We start from the raw sequence: 21,205 nt of genomic DNA, 5'->3' as shown, positions 1-21,205 counted from the left end.
TGGGGCCCCCAGATACAGGACATTTCCATAGTCCAATCGGGAGTTCACAAGCCCCTGCATCAGGAGTTTCCTGGACTGGAGCGGGAGTAGATGTAAAATCTTTCGAGCCATCTTTATCAGGCCGAAACAGGTTCCCGCCGTTTTCCTCGCCTGAGTTTTGAAACTTAGATCCTGGTCAAGCCATATCCCTAAGCTCTTGACTTCGGATTTGGGAATAGGTGGCGTTCCCATGCATGGTGGCCAAGGGAGGGATGTGGGAATTTTGTTGCGGGTTCCCAAGAGGAGTATTTCAGATTTCTCCCCATTAAGTTTTAACCTGGATTCGCACATCCATTGATGCACCTTCTCCAGGCAACTGCTCAGATTGGACAAGGCGTTGTCTGGTTGGTTAAGGGAGACGACGAGCTGAGTGTCGTCAGCATACATTATTGATTTAATGCCAAATGGCTTGACAACATCCTCAAGGGGAGCCATGTAAACATTAAAAAGTGTGGGGCTCAGGGAAGAACCCTGAGGCACACCACACTTAAGAGACTGAGCATTAGAGACGGAAAATCCGTCCGCAACTTGAAAGGACCTGTCTTTGAGAAAGGATGAGATCCAGGCCAAAGCGGAGTCCGACACTCCTATCAGCCCAAGGCGCTGGACAAGGGTAGCATGGTCCACCGTGTCGAAGGCGGCACTCAGGTCGAGGAGGATCACTGCCACTGATCCTCCTGCGTCCATTATGCCCCTAGCTTCTTCGACCACGGCTAACAATGCGGTGTCAGTCCCTTGTCCTGGTCTAAAGCCTGTCTGGGACATGCGGAGAAGATGATTGGTCTCTAAAAATTCCGAAAGTTGTTGATTTGCTACTCGTTTGGCTATTTTACTCATAGCCGGTAGCAATGAGATCGGTCTAAAATTAGAAGGATCTGTGGGGTCTAAGTGCGGTTTTTTTATGAGAGCCTTGACTGTGGCTTTTTTCCAATTTGCCGGGACTATACCATTTTCAAAGGAGGCGTTGATCAGATTGGTAAAAAGGGGGGCAATAGTGGGAGCAACTAGCTTCAATTTACTAATGGGGGCTGGGTCTGATGGGGAACCACTTTTGACTTTCTGTAAAACGTTAAGAAACGTTTCAATGGAGATTTGGGAGAAAAAGGTTAATTTCGGGGTGTTTTGGAGGGGAGAGGAACCAAGACCAAGACCTGCTTGAGCAGTAGGAGGAGCTGGAAGGGAGGTCAGGATTTTAGCAATTTTTGCCGAAAAAAAGTCTGCCATTTGGTTACATTTTGCGCCATCCAAATCTGGGGATGAAGGAGGGTCCTGTATTTTGGTGAGGAGTTTCACAATTCGATAAGTCTCTTTCGCGGAGTTAGCAGCTGAGGCTATTTGCTCCTCAAAGTAGGAGGCCTGCGCAGTTTTTAATGCGTTTTTATAAAGCCTAATATAGCTTCTATAGTTGCTTTTGTCATCTGTGTTCCAGTTCTTTCTCCATTGGCGTTCAAGCCTCTTGCCTTTCCTTCTCATTTCGCGTAGTTCTTCAGTGAACCATGGTAGTTTGGACGACTTCCTACTGGATGGGAGAGTTTTAAGTGGTAAGACTGAGTCGAGGGAGTCATTTATCCAGTTATGAAGTTGGATTTCAGCTGACGAGGGATTACGGTCTACTATAGGTAGAGTGGAAGTCAGAGCGTGATCCCATAGAATTGTGTCCAGTTTTTTCCAGGGACGAGAAGGGACTCGGGGGAGAGTGGTGTCAGACGGTTTACCTGGAAGTTGAAGTTTAAAAGGGACCAAAAAGTGGTCTGACCAGGGAAGGGGCAGAGGGGTATGTACGGTAAGTTTGGAAAGGTTGGAAAAGATAGGATCCAGTAGTCGTCCTTTCGTATGGGTGGGTTCATTGTTGAGTAGTTGAAGATTAAGGGAAGCCAAATCGGCTTGTAAGTCAGTGGCGAGTTTGTTGCCTTGATCATTGAAGTGGAGGTTTAAGTCTCCGAGTATTGTGAAGTTTGGGGTCACACAAGCAAGGGAAGAGATGGTGTCCATGAGTGAGTCTATGAAACACCCTACCTGTCCCGGAGGGCGGTAGATTAGGGCCCCAGAAAGTGTCGTAGATGGCGGCAGGTGAAGGGAGAACAGAACATTTTCACTATCTAAAATGGGGCTATCTTTAAACTGGCATGAAAGATTATCACGATAGATAATCGTAATACCCCCTCCAATACCCTTTGGTCTATTTAGGGTTTTAATGAGGTATCCGGGAGGAAGTGCTTGATTGATGTCCGGATCCGTGCTAGGGGATAACCACGTTTCTGTTAAGAACAGGACGTCTAAGTCCGACTCTGATAGTAGTAGGTGAATTTCTGTCTGGTGCTTTGGGAGTGACCTACAATTAAGCAGGGCCATCTCAAGGTATACAGGTTCGGGTTGGGGGGATGGGGATTGGGATAACCTGTAGTCGCAGTTTGGGCAGCCAATAGGATCGGTCTCCAGAATGATAGTTCCATTACATCTGATGTTTAATGGTTCCCTGAGCTGGTACAGAGTATCAAGTGAATATTTCAATCGAGGGCAGTTATGACCAGCATGGGGCATAGGCTCAGGGCTCGGTCTGGCGCGGACGGGCGCAGACGGGCTTACCTTAGGCGCGCCTTCGGCGCCAATCGTCGCGCCCGCTGCGCTCGTCCGCTGCGCTTCCTGGCAAGGCACATGATTTATAGTGGAGAGAAGAGGCGTCAAGGGGGTGTGGCCACCTGAGGTGGGCGTGACCGTCGTCGCGCCTCGCCCTCGAGAATGGCGGTGGGAGAGTGACGAGCGTTGCAGCGATGAGTTCGCTGTTCGTGGACTGCCAAGTGCAAAGGTGAATATTTTAAAATAACAGAGTATCTCACACAAGCTTTTTTAAAATAAATGTCTCTATCGCTCCCGGCTTCCGCCTCAGGAGTCTCGTGGGTCTTAGTGTCGCGCTTTCCAGCTGCGCGCACTATTTATGCAATAATCAGGGGGCGTGGCCACCTGAGGTGGGCGTGACCGTCGTCGCGCCTCGCCCTCGAGAATGGCGGTGGGAGAGTGACGAGCGTTGCAGCGATGAGTTCGCTGTTCGTGGACTGCCAAGTGCAAAGGTGAATATTTTAAAATAACAGAGTATCACACACAAGCTTTTTTAAAATAAATGTCTCTATCGCTCCCGGCTTCCGCCTCAGGAGTCTCGTGGGTGCCTGGCGAAAAGCAAGGAAGAGCCTAGTGGAGGGGAGGAAAACATGGCAGCAAAGGCAGAACCAGGAAATGATGGCAGATGGGTGAGAAAGGTAGAGGAAAAAACAACTAAGGAGGAGGATCTTGCTTTTGAAGGGAGAGAGTCAGGTCTTTAGTAGCCCATACAGTCCTGCATTTCTCTATTGTGAAATGCAAATGGCTTGAGCTTACCGGGCCGATCACATGCACACCTGAATATTGGCTTTTCATCGCAATAAATATTTCCTATGGGGACTGATGTACTGGAGTCATGAACTGAGATAATTAAGCAATTGAGCAGGAAGCAGCCACCCAATTTGACATAAACCAAATATACAATTCCACAAAATCGATTTTACTGCATTTACATTTTCAGTATGTATTTGTCTAAGAGCAAGATGCCGTGGGAGAGTGGTTAGTGGGAGACACAAGATGATGGCAAGTGAGGGATGCTCGAGAGAGAGATCTGAAGTTAGACATGAGGACACATGCAATGTGGCAGAAGGATATAAGGAGAGAGAGGAGAGTGAATTAAAAGAGAAGAGGGACCATTGCGCAAAAGAGCTGAGAGGAAAAGGCGAACATGGAAATGTGGGAGTAAGGGGAGGAAAAAGAGGGTCGATAGCAGACTAAGTAGGCATGAGTGGAATGAAGTGTAGGAGGAAGGGATGGGTGAAAGTGATTGTTAGTGAGGCAGGCAATTGCAGGTTAATTTAGAGTTCATCGCAAACCCGTTTTCAGGCATAGAAGCACTGCAGTGGTCATGATGAGACCGGTGTCTCTGTTTTAGAGTTATTGATGATATAGCGCTAGTTAGTACAACTAAGTCCGGGGCTCACTTCAGCCAAGCTGAGCTGGCCTCTAAGTGTCTCATTAGCATGTGATCCTGCAGCACATTATGACTGGTCAGGGTGATATAAGAATTAAACGCGCTCACTGCAGTGTTTGGTTTATTGTCGAACTCAATCAGTCAGTGAAGCAGCGGGTGGCAGCTTTGGTTTTCTTTGAGCGTCCGCCACTACCAGAGCAGACAAGGGGCACCGACCTTGTCCATGCCCAGCCTCTCAGTGCTGCTGAACTTGTTGAGGGGGTCACGCTCGAAAACAGCGGCAGATCCATGTCTAAGAGCAGCTCTCCAATCACGTGCTGCTTGCTACACACTAATAAGTGTCACAAGTACGTTCTCCAATCCTTATTTAATTTACTTTTAGCACATTTAGCGCGTCATGACTATTAGCCAAAGTCAACTGGGGTCTAGGTTAGTGCCCTTCTATTTCAGCTGCTTTGCAGCAGTTTTAAGATCTTAGAGTTTTCCGTTGCTCAAATGGGTTTACTTTCTGATATTTATATGTTTCCTTCGTCTTCATTGCCTGATTTTGCTCGCAAGAAAGTGTCACTCATAGTCGTTGAATATCACTCATAATTACACTGAAATTATAAAACTGTCACACATAAGCAATCCGAAGCCTTGGCAGCTATGGTTTCTATGTTGATAAATGTAGATTTTCCTAGTTATTATGACGGAAAGTCTTACACGGAGGCGAGTATTATGCATTCTAATCTTGCATTTATTGCAAAAGCAGCCAAATAAGTGAATAAACTACAGTTCCCAGAGGGCCAGGCGACAACTGGGCCATGGGAACGAGAAAAAACGATAATACTGTAACAAAATCAGCACCAAGTATTTAGATAAGAGGCCATACTAACTGCGCAGCTTCCTCTTTTCGCTGACGAGCAGGTCAGATAAAATTGGTCAACAAAGGAAAAATAGACATAACAATAGAAACAGCCAAAGTCCAGGAGCAGATATCTTGAACCACGGAGAGCCAAGGCCAAAGTCCAACTTGAGCATCTGGAGAAGTAGCCGGGAGAGCTGAAGGAGTCCACAAGGGTGAAGCACGAAGACGATGGAGGGATGACCTCTTATGATGAAGCAGGTGGCAAGGCCGGATTCGCTGTAGGGAGGTAGAACACAAATTAGCAGTGTAGAGGTGGGATAATACTCGCCTCCGTGTCTTTAATAAAATTAAGACTTTCCGTCATAATAACTAGGAAAATCTACATTTTATGACCAGACCGGAGGCTCCTATTATGCTTGTTCAAAGCATATTAATAACAGAAGCAACAGAATGAATAGGTTTACAGTAGAACATGCGGAAAACACTGTCATTGGACCAATCAGCTGATCTCAGAATGTCCTCCAGACGGGAGCCGGACCAAAAGGCCTTAGAGGTCATGGCTCCCCTGGCGGAATGCGCTCCGAAAACGGAGACGTCAATACCGGCAAGAGACATGACCCAACTAACCCACCTGGCGAGGGTAGGGGAAGAGACGGGAAGGTGGGATTTGCGGAAGGAAATAAGAAGTTGGGAACAAGAGGACGCTCTGAGATTAGCGGTCTTTTGTTCATACACTTTCAAGCATTGTCCCACACAAAGTTGTGGTTGGTCAGGAAAATAAGGATAAAACACTGAATCCAAATTAGTTTTCGTTCTTCTGCGAATCTGGAACAGAACACCTGTAGGGGAAAATTGTCGAGAAGAAACATCTAAAGCTCTAACATCTGAAATTCTTTTAATAGAGATCAAACAAAGTAACATTGTCAGCTTGGCAGATAACATTTTGAGAGACAAGGCAGAGTTAGCAGGCCAATTCATGAACAGTTTAAGAACCACTGAAACATCTCATAAAAAGTTATACTTAGCCAACGGAGGTTTAGCTCATCGAGCACCCTTGAGGAGGCGACAGATCAGAGGATGAACGCCAACTGGTTTGCCATCGATCTGAGAATGGATGAGGGAAATTGCAGAGCGATAAAGGTTGATGGTACCTGAGCTGGCCACAGAGGCCAGAAAATTGATTATAAAATTCAGAGGGGCTAAAAGGGGATCGATATTCCTTTCCAAACACCAGCTTGCCCAAAGAGACCAGGCGGATTTGTATGCTTTGGAAGTCCCAGGGGCCCAGGCCTGGTTGATGAAGAGAGCAGCCTCTTGCGAAATGAGGATGTCAGGAGGGGAAGGCCGGAAACTTTCCAGGCCGACAGAGTCAAGGAGTTGTCCAGAATGAGGCTGTGACGAAGACCCTGAGGATTGATGAGCAGGTCGTCGAAAGATGGAAGAAGGATAGGAAAAACTATTGCCATCTCCAAAAGGGAGGGAAACCAAATTTGAGCTTGCCAAAAAGGAGCAATCAGTACCAGAGAAGTGGACTGACGATTAACTTGAGACAGAACTCTGCTGATCATAAGAAAAGGAGGAAAAGCATAATTGAGGTGAAGAGACCAATCCTGAAGGAATGCATCTGTAGCTAGTGCCAGAGGATCCGGCCGCCAACTGAAGAACTGGGGTAATTGGCAATTGAGGCGGGAAGCAAAAAGATCTATGGAGAAGGGACCCCATTTGTGAGAAAGAGAACTGAAAACGGAGGTACAAAGCTTCCAATCGCTGGAATCGTGGAGAAACCTGGAGTGCCAGTCCGCTACAGAGTTGAGATTTCCGGGAAGGTATTCCGCTGTTAAGCAAAAATGAAGAGAGAGGCGGAACTCCCACAGACTTTTCGCTAGATCCGCCAGAGGCTTGAACTTGGTCCCGCCAAGATGATTGATATAGCGAACCGCAGAAACATTGTCCATGCGGAGAAGGATGGAACATTTGATTCTGTCTTTGGAAAGGCTTTGGATCGCAAAGGAACCTGCAAGCATTTCTAAACAGTTGATGTGCAACTTGGACTCCTCTGACGACCATGTACCTCCAGTCGAGATTGGTCCACAGCGGGCGCCCCAACCCGACAGGCTTGCATCGGATTCTAATACAAGATCTGGGGCAGTGGCGAAGATAGTGCGCCCGTTCCACGCATCTAAATGGTCTATCCACCATTGAAGCTCGGTGCGGGACTCTGAGTCCAAGGCGACGAGGTCTGCGTAGGCAAGGCCTTGGCGAAGATGTCTGATTTTTAGGGGCTGAAGAGCGCGGTAGTGGAGAGGGCCTGGGAATATGGCCTGGATAGAGGAGGAAAGAAGACCGACGATTCTGGCCAAGGACCTGAGGGACAGAAGGGACGACTGAAGGACAGAAGCAATCTCCGCTTTGATTCTGGAAACCTCGGAGAGGGGCAGACGGAGAGAAGCGGCCACCGAGTCCACAAGGAACCCTAGGAACTCTGTGTTCTGAGATGGAATCAAGGAGGACTTCTCCGGGTTGACAAGGAAACCCAAGTCTAGAAGAAGAGACTGAGTCGTCTGAAGACCGGACAGAAGAGAGAGTCTGTCGTAATTGAGAATCAGAATATCGTCCAGGTAGATGATAAGTCTGAATCCGAGAGAACGGAGGAAGGCAACCACTGGCTTCAAGAGTTTTGTGAAGCACCATGGAGCGGAAGAGAGACCAAAGGGGAGAGAGGTAAAACAATAGGTCACTCCTGACCATTGAAATTGAAGAAACTTCCAATGGGACTGATGGATAGGAACTGTGAGGTAAGCGTCCTGAAGGTCTAAACGAACCATCCAATCTTTTGGGCGAAGGGTGTCTCGTAAATGGAGAATCGTCTCCATTTTGAAGTGACGATAAATCACAAACTAGTTGAACCACTTGAGGTTGATGACAGGACGCCGTTTTTTGTTTTTCTTTTGAACTAGAAAAATGGAGCTTAGAAAGCCTGAGGAGTCGAAGGGAAAAATCTGAATGGCCTGTTTCTGGAGGAGAGATTGAATCTCGTTTGAGATTAGAGTGGCCATAAGGGTGGAGAAAACTAGAGGGGGGTGGGGGGGGAAGAGGTTTGGAGAGGAGGAGAAGAGAACTCTATGAGGTAGCCCTGAACAGTGTTGAGAACCCAGGGGTCTGAACTTATGGTGCGCCATTTTGACAGAAACAATCTTAGACAACCCCCTACAGGAGGGGAAGAAGAAGGGCTTACCTTGTTGGTTGGAGTTGGAATTGCGGTAGGTTTTCTGTCCTCTACCTCGGAAGCCACGACCCCGCTGTGGGTAAAATTGGGGCTTGTAGTCCTGGGAGGTATTGTAGGAGCCTCTGGAGCCTTGATTTTAGGGACGGCCGGAAGAGCGACCCCTGCCTCGTCCGGTCCGTCCAAAAACACGAGGAGCAAAAACTTTTTTAATGGATTGTTGCGCCTTATCCAAGGAGGCAAAGGTGGAGACAAACCTGCTGAGGTCACGGACCAAGTTATCGCCAAAAAGAAGACCATTGGCCTTGGGACCAGGATCCATAGGGGCGAGATTGGCAAGTTTCGGATCCAACTTAATCAAAAGTCCCTTACGTCGTTCGTGGGTAATGGCAGAGTTGGCATTGCCTAATAGACAGAAAGCACGTTGAGCCCACATAGAAATGTCCTCCGCAGAGAGGTCAGCACCTTCAAGGCGAGCGGATTCCGCCATGTCTAGAATACGGGCCAGAGGACCCACCACATCCAACACCTTGTCCTGGCAGGAGGACCATGCTTATCCACTCCTTTGCGTGGATCTTTGCCAAATTTGGAGAAAAAGGTGAGGAGGGGCTGAACAATAGATGGAACTTGAGTGATTTTTTCTGGTAAGGAGGGTTTAGGGCATTCGGATTTAAGTGTAGACCGCACCGCAGTCTCCAGAGGAAGGCGTAAACGGGCCGAAATATATTCGCCCACATGATGAGAGGGGAGCCATTCCGTGGAATTAGGGTGACGGATGGAGGCAGGGTCGAACATGGGGAGACCATCAGAGTCAAAAACAGGTTCAAAAGCAAAAGAGTCAGATTTGGGAATTTTGGAAGGGGGGGAAGGAGGGTCAGCCACATCAAATACATCAAACAAATCGTCTGCATCAGCCATATCATCGTCAGTGTCCAAGACAGTGGAAATTACCAATTTTTTATTTGGTGACTCTGCATGCTTTGACTTTTGCTTCTTTTTTGCCCTCAGTACCGACAAACCCCTCCTTAGCAGGAGGCCTGGGAGGCACTAAGTCCTCAGACAAATGCGAGAAAGACTCGCTCACCAACAATGACGATTTTTTAGAAGTATGCACAGGAGCAGAGTGGCCCACCTTACGTTTTCTGCTATCCCCCGCAGAATGGGCCAAAACCTTGGACATAATGCTGAGCATAGAGTTTTCCATAGACTTTGACATGCGTTTCATGGATAAATCCACAGCATGTTCCACAGAATTATTAATACATTTACTCAAGTCTTGTTTAAAAGACCCACTATCCTCCTTGGAATGCAAATCTTCAGAGGAACTGCCACGTTCCATGATATTCAAGACAAAACAGGAAAAAGGTGGCAGGAAAGGGTTAATGAGCCGAGCAGCTCTGTGGGCGTGTACGGGGCGGGACTGAGAGGAGAGAGGCTGTCTGCGTCAGAACAGGAGCAAGACGCCGAGGAGACAGGGGCTTCGACAAACGCTGAGGTGAAAACAACAAAGGGCAGAAGGAGCGCGAGCAGTGCGAGGGGCAAAGCCGGACGAAACCACCGGCACTCAAAAAGGGGGGGGGGGCAGCTAACAGGCTGTACGGCAAGGAAAATAACAGCGCGTGAAGCGCGAAAAGGCGGGCGCGCCGCGGCGCGCAAAGGAAAATAAGCATAAGCAACGATGTAATATAATAACTGAAAGAACAATATTAGAACACTGGGAGCAAAGATAAGAGCACTTATCTGACTGCGAGCAGCAAGAAAAGAGGAAGCTGCGCAGTCAGTATGGCCTCTTATCTATTTACTTGGTGCTGATTGGTTACTGTATTATCGTTTTTTCTCGTTCCCATGGCCCAGTTGTCGCCTGGCGCTCTGAGAACTGCGGTTTATTCACTTATTTGGCTGCTATTGCAATAAATGCAAGATTAGAATGCATAATACTCGCCTGCGTGTCTTGTCATAAAATTGTATTAATTTCTGTTTCTGTTGACAAAGCCATGTCCAGGATGTTCCTGTCTTTGTGACATTCATGGTCCTATGCTCGAGCTTTTTCTAGGGACCATTCATTAGTTGATCTGTCTAATATATTTCTGTATTACATAACCATAATGTTGTTTCCTTCATTTGCTATGCACACCGTATTCTTTATTATGCAGTAGAAGTAGGTGTTTCTGGATTAATCTTATTGAATGGATCTTATCTGTTAGATTATTCATTGGTTTACTAGCTAGTTTAACCCTAAAATATCACATCTGACCACTGAGTGCGTGCAGCTTTTGTGTCTAAACTCTGTAAAAGATAATATTTCTGGGATATGTGGCAGACTTTTTTTTACTTCCTTGACTTTCTTAGACTATCAATGACTTTTGTTATCTTTCTATTTATGTAGTCTCTATGCTAATCTGCCATATGATTTATACTTAGTATTTTCTGACTATCCTTTGGAGGCAGACTCTATGTGAGGCTTATTAATAAACTATACTTAATTCAGTCTGCCTGCTTTTTTTGTAGGTGGATCTTATGTTGATATGTTGATCCTCTCACATTATTTAATTTTTATTTACTCTTCAGACATTTATTGCTGTTGATTAACTAGCAATTGTTTACCTTTTGTAATGATGTTACTATTGAGAAACCTATTAGGTTTAACTTGGAACTTTGTCTTGTGTAAGTGTATTTGTTTGGTTTGGACTCAGTCTTACGAAGACTCAGTCTAAATCCTATGAGTCGACCCTCTTAAATTATTTTAATTACAGCATCAGCATATTGTTGGTGGGGAATGCAGACAATGAGACAGATAATCTAATTAACACAAATTAATTGGGCTAATTAGTGAAACTTTTTCATGTTGGAAATTTGAAGAATCGTGGAGAGTTTGAATTATTACCAGAGTACCCATGCATGTCGTTTAATGAGTGGATTCAGTGAGTATCAATAAGGTTTTGCGTAGTGTGAAATGTAATGCTACTTGTGAGATGGTATATTGATTTGGTGATTTCATTTGTAATTGTGCTTTGTTAATGATGATGTGCTTTGTGCATGCTTTGGAAAAAGTTTAAGTTTAAAGTTGTTTTGTATTTTAGTGTATTGTAGTGTGCTGCGGATTACATTTTGTTAAAAATATTGATTTTATGAGGTTTATGTAAAGGATTTGGATTTAAGGAGGACTCGAGTTCGATATAATATTGTCTGATGAATAAGGTGTGGCGTCAGGTTAATTATAGGTTGACCTTTTTGAGATCATTAACAGTCAAGTTGTGAGTGGGCGCAAATAAGGAGTAGTGGTGTTTATTCTAAGTGGAAGGCTTAACAATGCTCATTTCAAGGGTAGGTTGTTGCTGGTTAAAAGGTCTGTCTCTGTGTACAATTGGTGGGGCTTTTGTGATGCTATTTCCCTTTATTGTCATCAATTTGATTTTCTTTCCGTGTCCCAGTAGAGAGACAAAGGGCTTATGTGTTTTGGTTTGTTGATATTATGTATTATTTTAAGGTTTGTTTTGAAATGATATTGTGATTGATCGGGGCCAAGACCTGCGAGTTTTGGAGCACTGAATGAATGGGACTGCGTGGCCAATGAGAAATCAGATCAGAAAATGCTAAAAGTTCTGATTGGTAAGGCTATGAAAAAGTGACTGGATGCCAGATCACGTTTACGGAAGGGGGAATGGCGTGAGAATGTGTTAGAGACTGTGGGTGTATTTCCTGCCATTGTTGCTGATTTAGTCTCAAAGTAAAGAAAAGAAAGATAAAACTAGAAATGAGACCGAGATTGAGGATAAGAGTAATTCCGAAGGAAAGAATAAATTCATCGATTGTTTCTTCATTGTAGCCAGACCATTTCAGTATAAGGAGACTCTTGTTCAAGTGAGAGAAGTGGAAGCAGGAAAGCCAAGTATAAGGAGAGAGGAACCAGAGGCTGGTCCATCTTTCCAAAGGAAAATGAAAACAGTGGAGATTAATATTTTTAAACTTCAAGAGAATTTGGTTGAAACAATACAAATGGGAATTTATAGTGATAAAATGTCAATGTTTAATAGTGATGTATTGGTGTTTTTGAGGGCAGAAGCAGGAAAACGTGCTCAATGTGCAAATGAAAAACTTGAGAAACAGGCTAAAAAATTGTAGTAGATTTATCTAAAAACAGAATTGTGACACTTTTAGAATGAGGTTAACCAAATGCGATTTGCAAGAATGAAAGTTTGCACCTTTGTGAGACAATTTAAGAGAATTGCCTAATGTGATCAGAGACTTGAAAAATGTAACAAGGTACATACATTTTCCAACTTTTAGTGACGATCTATATACAATGTTTTCATTTGTAGCACCTAAAGATTTGTATGGTGAGTGTAAGACAATAAATAGTACTCTGGCCAGATCAGAAACCTCAAAGAGATACCCCTCTTTGTAAATCAGTCTTACATTGTCCTGCAGACGTATACTCATGTAATTGAGCACTTGTAAGGAAAGGTTCCACAGAAACAAGTTAATTGGTTGAAAATTATGAGAACAGCACAAAATGCAGGTTTAGCAGTACAAGCGTATTATGAGAAATTGATGCAGATTTACAGACAGCATAATGGAGTTTATGGTCTGGCGTGTCAGAATTTGTTTCAGCTTTTGTGTACACAAGATCCAAATTATATGTGGAGATCAACTGATGAGAAGTATGTATTGCCAGTTTCAGTGCTACTGCAGATGGGAGGATACATGAATAGACCTACACATATGGGATGTTAAGTCATGATCTATTTAAGAAAAAGGGATTTAATCTTTATTTTCAAACATTGCAGACAATTTGAGTCAAAGGTGTATATTCTACCAACAGGTAAATGTGAGGAGAAGTAAAACAGTAACTGTGAGCCGTGTGGATAAATTAGGAGATATCTTCTCACTGCTGCAGGCGAATATCTTGGAGGTGCCCACCCCGGAATGGCCTTAGATATATTTTAATGGTCATTTGTTTGTTTTCAGAATAAATTGAAGCATGCCCAAATAGGTAAAGAGACTCTTTGACTGTAGCCAAGCTGTTTTTGAGGGAGCTAATCCTAAGATTTTGTTTGCCAGAGTTGGTACATACAAGGCCTTAGTCCCACTAATAGTGGTTTACAAAATCTACTTTGGGGTTTCCCCCCAAGGAAGAGAATTTCTCCTGTGGATCATGTGGGGTCTGTGCTCAGACCACTCACTCATCGCAGATAGGCATTGGCACCACTAGATCATGGGAACACAGGCAGCATACGAACTGCTTCAGTGAAAGATTGATCTACCTTCTCCTTTCCAATGTGGTCTTCAATATGTCGGAATGATGACAAGAAAAGTGAAAATTCAGATTATGGATTACAGAAGCATGGTTAGATGCAACAAACAAGCAACCAAACTGACTGCTAATTTCCTTGAGAAAGGAGAGCACACAGATGAATTACAGCTGACAGTCCTCGCCAAACCTAACATACCATCCTTAGTCACCAAATCACACAATACCTTTTCATTAAGGAACAAAAATGGGTACACAGGTTACACAGCGACAGACAGTCTGAATGATGAGATCCTGTGGCCATCCGTTTCTTGAGCCCTGATAGAGTCATTATAACTAGACAAACCTATCTTCTGTGAACTAAGACCTTTTCATCTATTACCACCTTTCTGTTGACGTGCCATTACTCGCATACCTTTTGGGAACCTTAATACTTCATATGTTCCCTTTTGCTTGGGACAAATGACATAACCTTGTTGTGTAGTTTCAACTAATCAGAAGGAAGTGCGAGTTTGTGGACGACATAGACTTTGGGATAGTGCTAGACTTGATCCTGTACATACCTCCTGTGAATGAAATGAAATGAAAAAGGATTTGTAAAGCGCATGGCTGCCCGAGAGCGTCCCCGCGCTGGAGTACAGAGGACAACTAAGGATAACTAGGGGGAGCACAGGCTTTATGCATCCTGTGGGAACAGGAGCGTTTTCAGGAGCTTTCGAAATTTAAGGTAGCTCGGTTCAGATCGAAGCCTGACCGGGAGGGAATTCCACAAGGTCGCGGCATTAACCGAGAAACGGCGCCCTCCAGTTCGGGCCTTCCTGACTCTTTGTACTGTGGCCAAATTACCGTGAACAGAGCGCAGAGTCCTGGTGGCCTTATAGGGATAGAGAATGTCTCCAAGGCTAGGGGGCCCTTTGCCTAGAACGGATTTATGAGTGATGCACTAGGACTTAAATTTAATCCTTTCCCGGACTGGCAACCAATGGAGGGCCTTGAGTGCCGGTTTGGCCGATGATCTCCGGGGGGTCCCTGTAAGTAACCTGGCCGCTGAGTTCTGGATGCGCTGAAGGATGTTAATAGTTGATTCTGGGGCGGCCAAAAAAAGGGCATTGCTATAGTCTAATCTGGACAGGATTAGACCCTGAATAAGCAACTTCCTGGATTGTGCCGGTAGTAGAGGAAGGATCTTGCGGGCTGAAAGCCCACACAGGTGCCGGCGGTCTTTTTTGCCTGTGTCCTGAAGCTGAAGTCCTGCTCAAGCCACACCCCTAAGCTTTTAAGTTCCTTCTTCAGTGCGGGGAAAGCCCCCAGGCACGAGGGCCAGATGGAGATAGGAAGAGATGTTATTTGCTAGCCCAGAAGCATGAGTTCTGTCTTTGTGCCGTTCAATTTAAGTCGGGAATCACACATCCAAGCGTGAATTTCAGAGAGGCAGTTATACAGGTTTTCTGAGTTACCCATTTCGAGGGAAAGCGAGACGACCAGCTGGGTGTCGTCTGCGTACGTGATGACTTTAATCCCAAAGGGAGTAACCACATCCTCCAGGGGGGCCATATAAACGTTAAACAAAGTAGGGCTCAGTGATGAGCCCTGAGGAACCCCACACTGGAGGGGGAATGACTTGGAGCGTGCGCTTCCTTCCCAGACCTGGAAGGTTCTATTCTTCAGAAAGGATGTAAGCCACAGCAATGCTGTGCCCGTTACCCCTAGATTAAAGAGGCGCTGGACTAAGATCTTGTGGTCCACCGTGTCAAAGGCCACACTTAGATCCAGGAGTATCAGCACCGCTGATCCTCCCGAATCCAAGATGCACCTTGCCTCCTCGACCACTGCTAGTGGAGCAGTGGTTGTGCTTGGACCAGCTGGCTCACAGTGCCACCATAGCCCCCCTAAAACCTAGACTGGGAGCGAACAGTTTAGGTAACTAGTGAACAAGACAATATAACCCTGTTCCCTCAGGAACCGTGGCAACAGACCTAGAACATTTAGTTCTTACACTTGTGCTCTTGTTTGCTCCAAGAAAATTTACAAAGAATGCACAAAGGGACAGTTTCAATATTTATCCAACCAAAGTGATTATTGTATAGAACATATGTGCTGCACTGATCATTAGGCAGAAGCAGATGAAAGTTATAATAAGCGTCAGGACAGTGAACAGAACAAAGAGTTCCACTGTTGTGCTGAAACAACGTATATATGCAAGCATGTAAAATAATATAACGATCTGCCGTATTTCTACTATCCAGACCCTACCCTACATGTCAAGGGTGTATGTATATGTTCTGCCAAAAAACCCTTACTGGATGATCCAACCCCATCCCCTGGTGGGCTAGAATGTAGGACCCCGTCTTTGTGACAGACTGGATATCCCTCATGGAGATGTCAATCAGCTGCTGGGCGAAAGCATGAGCATGTAGGGACCTCTCGAAGTCAGCAGAAGTGCCTCCTCTAATTGCACCTGGAAACAGATTTTTTAAATGGAAAAAGGCATCCTTGCCTTGGACCGAGATTGTGAACAGGTTGCCATTGTTTGTATTCCCTAGATAGCTGTGTCGCTATATGTACGTAAATAACAAACCCATTTGCACAACGTACGTGCAGGCCTTGTACATAATGCCAAGGGGATCTGATAGTGTTCATAGAAATAAGGTTGGTGTAAAGAAAGTTGTTGCTTCCAGGAAACACACCCAAAGTGTCACAAATGCAAATATGTGTCAAAAGTCGATGTGGAAAGTGAAGGCAACTTTAGGCAGGAACTGTGTATATGTAAAAATGGCAACGTTTCCTACTAGACTTGACTGGGACATATGACACCCACTCCTAGGACAAAAGTCAACGAAGAAGCTATCTAAAGCAAAATATCCTATTACTAAAAACAACTGCATATGTAAAGGAAATTGTTAAAAATGTAATGTTAAAATAATGATAAAAAGGTGACCCAGATTTAGTGTTAAGGAGGTATTGCTCCACCATCTTAGAAGTATGGGATGGGAAGGCCAAAAGTGATTTAGGTACATGGTCCTTGCACTTCAAATCCATCATAGATGTCAACAATGTTAGATGGAAAGAAGTTATCTAACTGGTTGCAGAATTTTTGTGAACCTTCGAGATCTCCAGTAGCAGCACTTTTCTGAGTACAATATTTGGATTTCTCCTCAGTCAGTGCTAATTTGTATTCCCTAATTTGTTTTCTGTAGATTAGTTTTTCTTGCTCTTTCAGATTTGTCCTCCAGATTCGCTCTTGTCGTTGACACTCCTGCTTGAGCGTTCTGTGTTGGTCATTATACCAAGGGGCTGATGGAGAAAGTCGCTTTTGCATGACTTACCTAAGGGGGCCATCTCCAGCTACACTGCAAAAGCATCCGCACCTTTATCTACATCCTCTAAAATGTTAATGGATATGCCATCCAGAAGGTTGGACAGGGCTTCAGCCGAAACCCCCTTCCAATTTCTTAACCTGGACTTACTCTTTAAGGGCTGCCAACTTCTAAGTGTGGAGGAGGATATTAAAGAAGAAGTGACTGCTCCATGGTCATACCAGCGGAGGGGACTGATTGATTGGACACCCTGGCATCATTAGAAAATATACCGCCCAGGGTGTGACCTGCCTCATGTGTGGGGGCTGATACCAATTGAATCATTCCCAAGCTGGACAAGGTATCAATAAGTGCTAGAGAATCTTGGTTGTTGTTCTCTTCAAGATGAAAACTCAAATTGTCCAAGATGGTCAGACACCTATTAGTCATAAAAGGTTCAATTAAGTAGCTTAGCTCATTTAAACAAGCATTTGCAATGCAATAGGTCTCGCATTTGCGAGAGTTGGAGCTATTGGCATTATAAATGACAGTGCCTTTTATTCATTTGTTTTTAAAACCTGCAATCGGTGCATAAACATGCACTTTGAACGTATAGTTCTTGCTTACGAGAAGCAAGGCTGGCAGTAAAAGAGACTGCCAGCCTTGCTTCTCATAAGCATAGACTATAAGTACAAAGTGCTTGTTTACGCACAGCTTGCAGGTTTTCAAACGCATAAATAAAAGGCATTGTCATTTACAATGCCAATAGCTCAAACCTACGCAAATACGAGACCTATTGCATTGCAAATGCTTGTTCCTCCAGTGATAGCTACAGTCTGCAAGTGCCATATATTTGCTTCTCGTTTTCACCCCCCTGTTCAGCAGTAGTGTTTGAATTTGCTAAGAGGGTCATTCAAAACAAATCAGATTCTTAAGTGAGCGGACCACATCCTCTTCGTCGAGAACTATTATGTGGCATTTCTGCTAGCGAGACGGCTGTGCAGGAGCACAATCCTCGCTGGGGTGGCTGCCCATTGGCTCTTTCTTTTAAAGGTCAGTCTAATCCCCACAACTGGAATCTCTTGCCTAGCCTTGCGTGGGATAAGTATGATGTGAGTGTTTTGTGTCTTCCTGCACACTGCCTTGTCTGTGGTGGACACAGCAGCCAGAACGTCCCTGTCTTTAGGTAGCCCCTCTTTGAAACCAGCCTCACCTATTGGGTGGCGGTGTCCCCTCCCTTTTCTTGAAGTGTGTTCTTCCTTTGTGTGAAATCTGCCCTTTCTGTGCTTTTCCTGGATGTGTAAAATTAAAAAAATATTTAGCATTACTATATAACAAGTATTTAGTTATGCAGCACAATATCTTTGGTGCAACAACATCAACTGTTGCACGGCTAAACACTTATAAGGTCCCAAAGGCGAGACTATTGGCTATGCCAATGTCTGTTTTGCATGTTATCATGCGCCTTTGTTTTGAATGCCAATATGTGCGTGAGGGAGCCGGCCTGTTTCATGCGCCTCTGTTTGTGTTTCTGTGTGGCGTGTTTTGTCTACTAGGTGTGTGAGTGCAGTTGTGCACCCGTGCCCTGCTGGGAGTCTACAGACCCTCACCCACTCTACCCCCCCACCCCGCAGGCTGCGCTCCCTCTCCCCGCAGCCCCTTTGTGTTACAAGTGCCCCCTCCACAGTGTCGCCCTGCCCCGAGAGAGGCTGTAGAGGGTCCTCGGCTTGTCTCGTGCCCGCGCCCGCTGCCCTCTTTTAAAGCTGAGAGGTTAAAGTGCCGGCTCCGGATAAAGAGCCGCACACATGGGACCCCACATTCTGCGTCCGTGTAAGCACACCTCCTCTTCTGTCTGGGTTGCTGACGCCGGAGCAAGCTCATAAACAGAGCGGGAACACGGGTGAGAATATGTTAAGACATGGGGGAGGAGGGTGAAGTGAGTGGGGAGGGAGGTCCGGGGAGAGGGGCGCCCGCTTTAAGGCCAGTGCTCCGTGGAGTGTGAAATTGCAGCCCATGGTGCTCCATGAAGTAGTGTGGCTCACTGGTTAGAGGCGGCAGACCCGAGAGCAGGGGACGGCCCGGGACCAGGGTTCGATTCCCGGCGCGGCAGGTTTCTGGACCAGGGTCAGCGGACTCGATAATTCTCTCGCCTCGGTGCCCACTCTGATCAGCGATCACACTCGGCAACTCTGGGCATAGCTTGCCTCATCTTCACTAACGGCCCCACCAGACCGCCGGGGATGCCTGGTCTCACCCTGGAGATACCCATTAAGGGACCATCTCTCAGGGAAGCCAGGAAGGGTTTCGCAGCGGTCGAAGCGCCTTGGGATCCTCCGGGTAAGTAGTGCGCTATATAAATGCCTATACATTTACATTTACATTTACATATTATACCAGAAGCTATTCCAAAAAGGATAACTACCACACACTGTCTATACGTTCACTGTTCCCAGACCTGGACTTCAATTTGTCAACATACAGCATTGTGGGTGTTGTAGTGTTGGTTTGCTTCCATTGACCTATTTTCTCTAACGTAACTGAAAGCAGCGATTTGTATGTTAAAAGATGAGGCCTGGAAACCTTGTGTGCGAGGATATGGAGTGAGGTGAAATGCCAAAACGAGCAGCGAGCCAAAGTGCATGTCGTGTTGGATTCCCTGAGAACAAAATAGTGACATTTGAAGTTGAGGAGGCAGCATAGCTTTCGGGTGCACCGCATTCTTCTCCCCGCGAAGCACGTGCTTCTTTTTACAGTTTGGTTTTATAATGTTTTACGAGCACTGGAGCCCAGCCCCTGTAGCGCGCAGATGAAGCTGGAGGCACTTCCCAGGGGAGAAGTGTGGCCGGCGGCTTACAGGACAGCTACACGGCTTTTGAAGGCGACTGTGCTGGGCAGAAACAAACTGGAGCCCTTGGTGTCCCCATGTGTTTGCCAGTGCCTACTTCTAACTAGAGAGGCAAGAACGGGGAAGGGGTGGGATTGTGTGCTGTGAACGCTTCCCCCATCCCTTGTTGTAATGGTTTTAATTAATCAACAAATAAATAAATCACCCCATCCCTTGTGGGTGGGGTATTTTTAATGCCTGCCCCTTCTTCTAGTTCCTATAAACCTTTTGTTGGAACGTACTCTCCCTGCCCCCCTCACAGGAGCCCCCCAACCTCATTAAACATGTTTAGGTGCAAGCTGTCAACCTGTCGTTTGATGGGCTCTGTGCGCAGATCTCTTCCGCTACACCTGTTGTTGAAGGGGCTGGTGTGCATGTGTCACTGGGCCCCCTGAGTGTTATCAGACCCTCGCGAATGTCCTTGGTGACCTTGCAGTAGCACGTGGGGGCTGCGTAGCGCTACTGTATGTGAAACGTTCTTTGTAGATACAACTTTGAGGGGTTTGGGGGCTTGGAGGGGGGCGTTAGGGGTAAAGCTTGTGCTGTAGAGTTTTCATATGCAGGTTGTAGCTTGCACAGGAAAAGTTCTTTCCGACAGCCATTGTGTACCTGACACAGATTGTGCTAAGGCGCTACATATGGAATACATTCTTTACTCTTATAAAAAATTCCATATCTGGTATTTCAGAGGTGTAAACTTGAGTGCCATAAAAACATTTCTCTAACAGTCCGGGCATTTCACTACGGGAATGTGCGCGCGCACCTCAGAGGAGCGGGGGAGGGGAGCGCGGCAGCGAGGCGAACGCTCGCTGATGCGCGGGCTAGCCTCCGTCGGGAAAGGGCGGAGAAAAGGCGGGACATGCGCCAGCCTTTGCCCAATTGTGTGCTGGCTTTTTTTTTAAAAAAGCACGCGAAAGCCAATAGCAGCCGTGGAAAGCTGCTCACACGCACGAGCGTGTGAGCAGCTTTCAAAACCCCCAGCAAAAGGGCTGTCGCTGCGCGACAGTGCTGCGCACTGCAACGCAGGCGCGACCCCTAAAAAGGGAGTCTGAGTCCTGGAGGTCTATATCCCAGCAGGCCTCCAAATGAACAGGTAGCTGATTGTATACGTTTAAAGTACAGGGCTCCACAAGTCTTTAGATCAAACCCAGATTCCATCAAACATTTATACTGAGCTTTAAACACAATAACCTATCCATCCTTAGAATTGAGTCATTTAACGGAATGGTATCAACTAGGTCTGGACCAGAGGTTCATTTGCCCAGGTCTCAGTTATAAAGACCCAGTCAGGGTCCCAAGAAGCAAGATGAACAGCGAACCCCAGCTTATGTTTTATAAGTGAGCGTGAAGTTATAAGGAAACTGTAGAAATCGATGTTGTCTCGTAGACAGCTCTTGTAGTTGATAGTTTATTCTTCAAGTTACAGCTTAGCAAGTTCCAATGTAAGCCCCACCACGAGCAGCTTCCTGGCTGCTCAGCCCATCTTCTCCAACTGCTCCCCCTTCAAGTACAAACATCCATAACATTCCAAATGACATCATATAGCTAGAGCATCAGGCAGAGAACCATGGCAAGGGAGATGCATTACATAAGGAGCATATTACTACACATCTTCCCCTTTATAATATTTAACAAAATGAAATAGTATACACA

The 21,205-nt window shown here is 45.8% G+C and overlaps 1 protein-coding gene and 1 pseudogene across 1 annotated transcript in view; one reads left to right on the top strand and one right to left on the bottom strand.

Moving 5' to 3' along the window:
- TATDN1 (TatD DNase domain containing 1) overlaps positions 1-21,205 on the top strand; it is a 221,603-nt gene that overhangs the window by 3,324 nt on the left and 197,074 nt on the right. The window lies entirely within an intron of this gene.
- On the bottom strand, positions 5,143-8,916 carry LOC147724655 (uncharacterized; annotated as a pseudogene).

This window comes from Lissotriton vulgaris, chromosome 4_1, assembly GCF_964263255.1.
Source record: "Lissotriton vulgaris chromosome 4_1, aLisVul1.2, whole genome shotgun sequence".
NCBI lineage: Eukaryota > Metazoa > Chordata > Amphibia > Caudata > Salamandridae > Lissotriton > Lissotriton vulgaris.
This window is presented reverse-complemented; position numbering and strand designations above follow the sequence as displayed.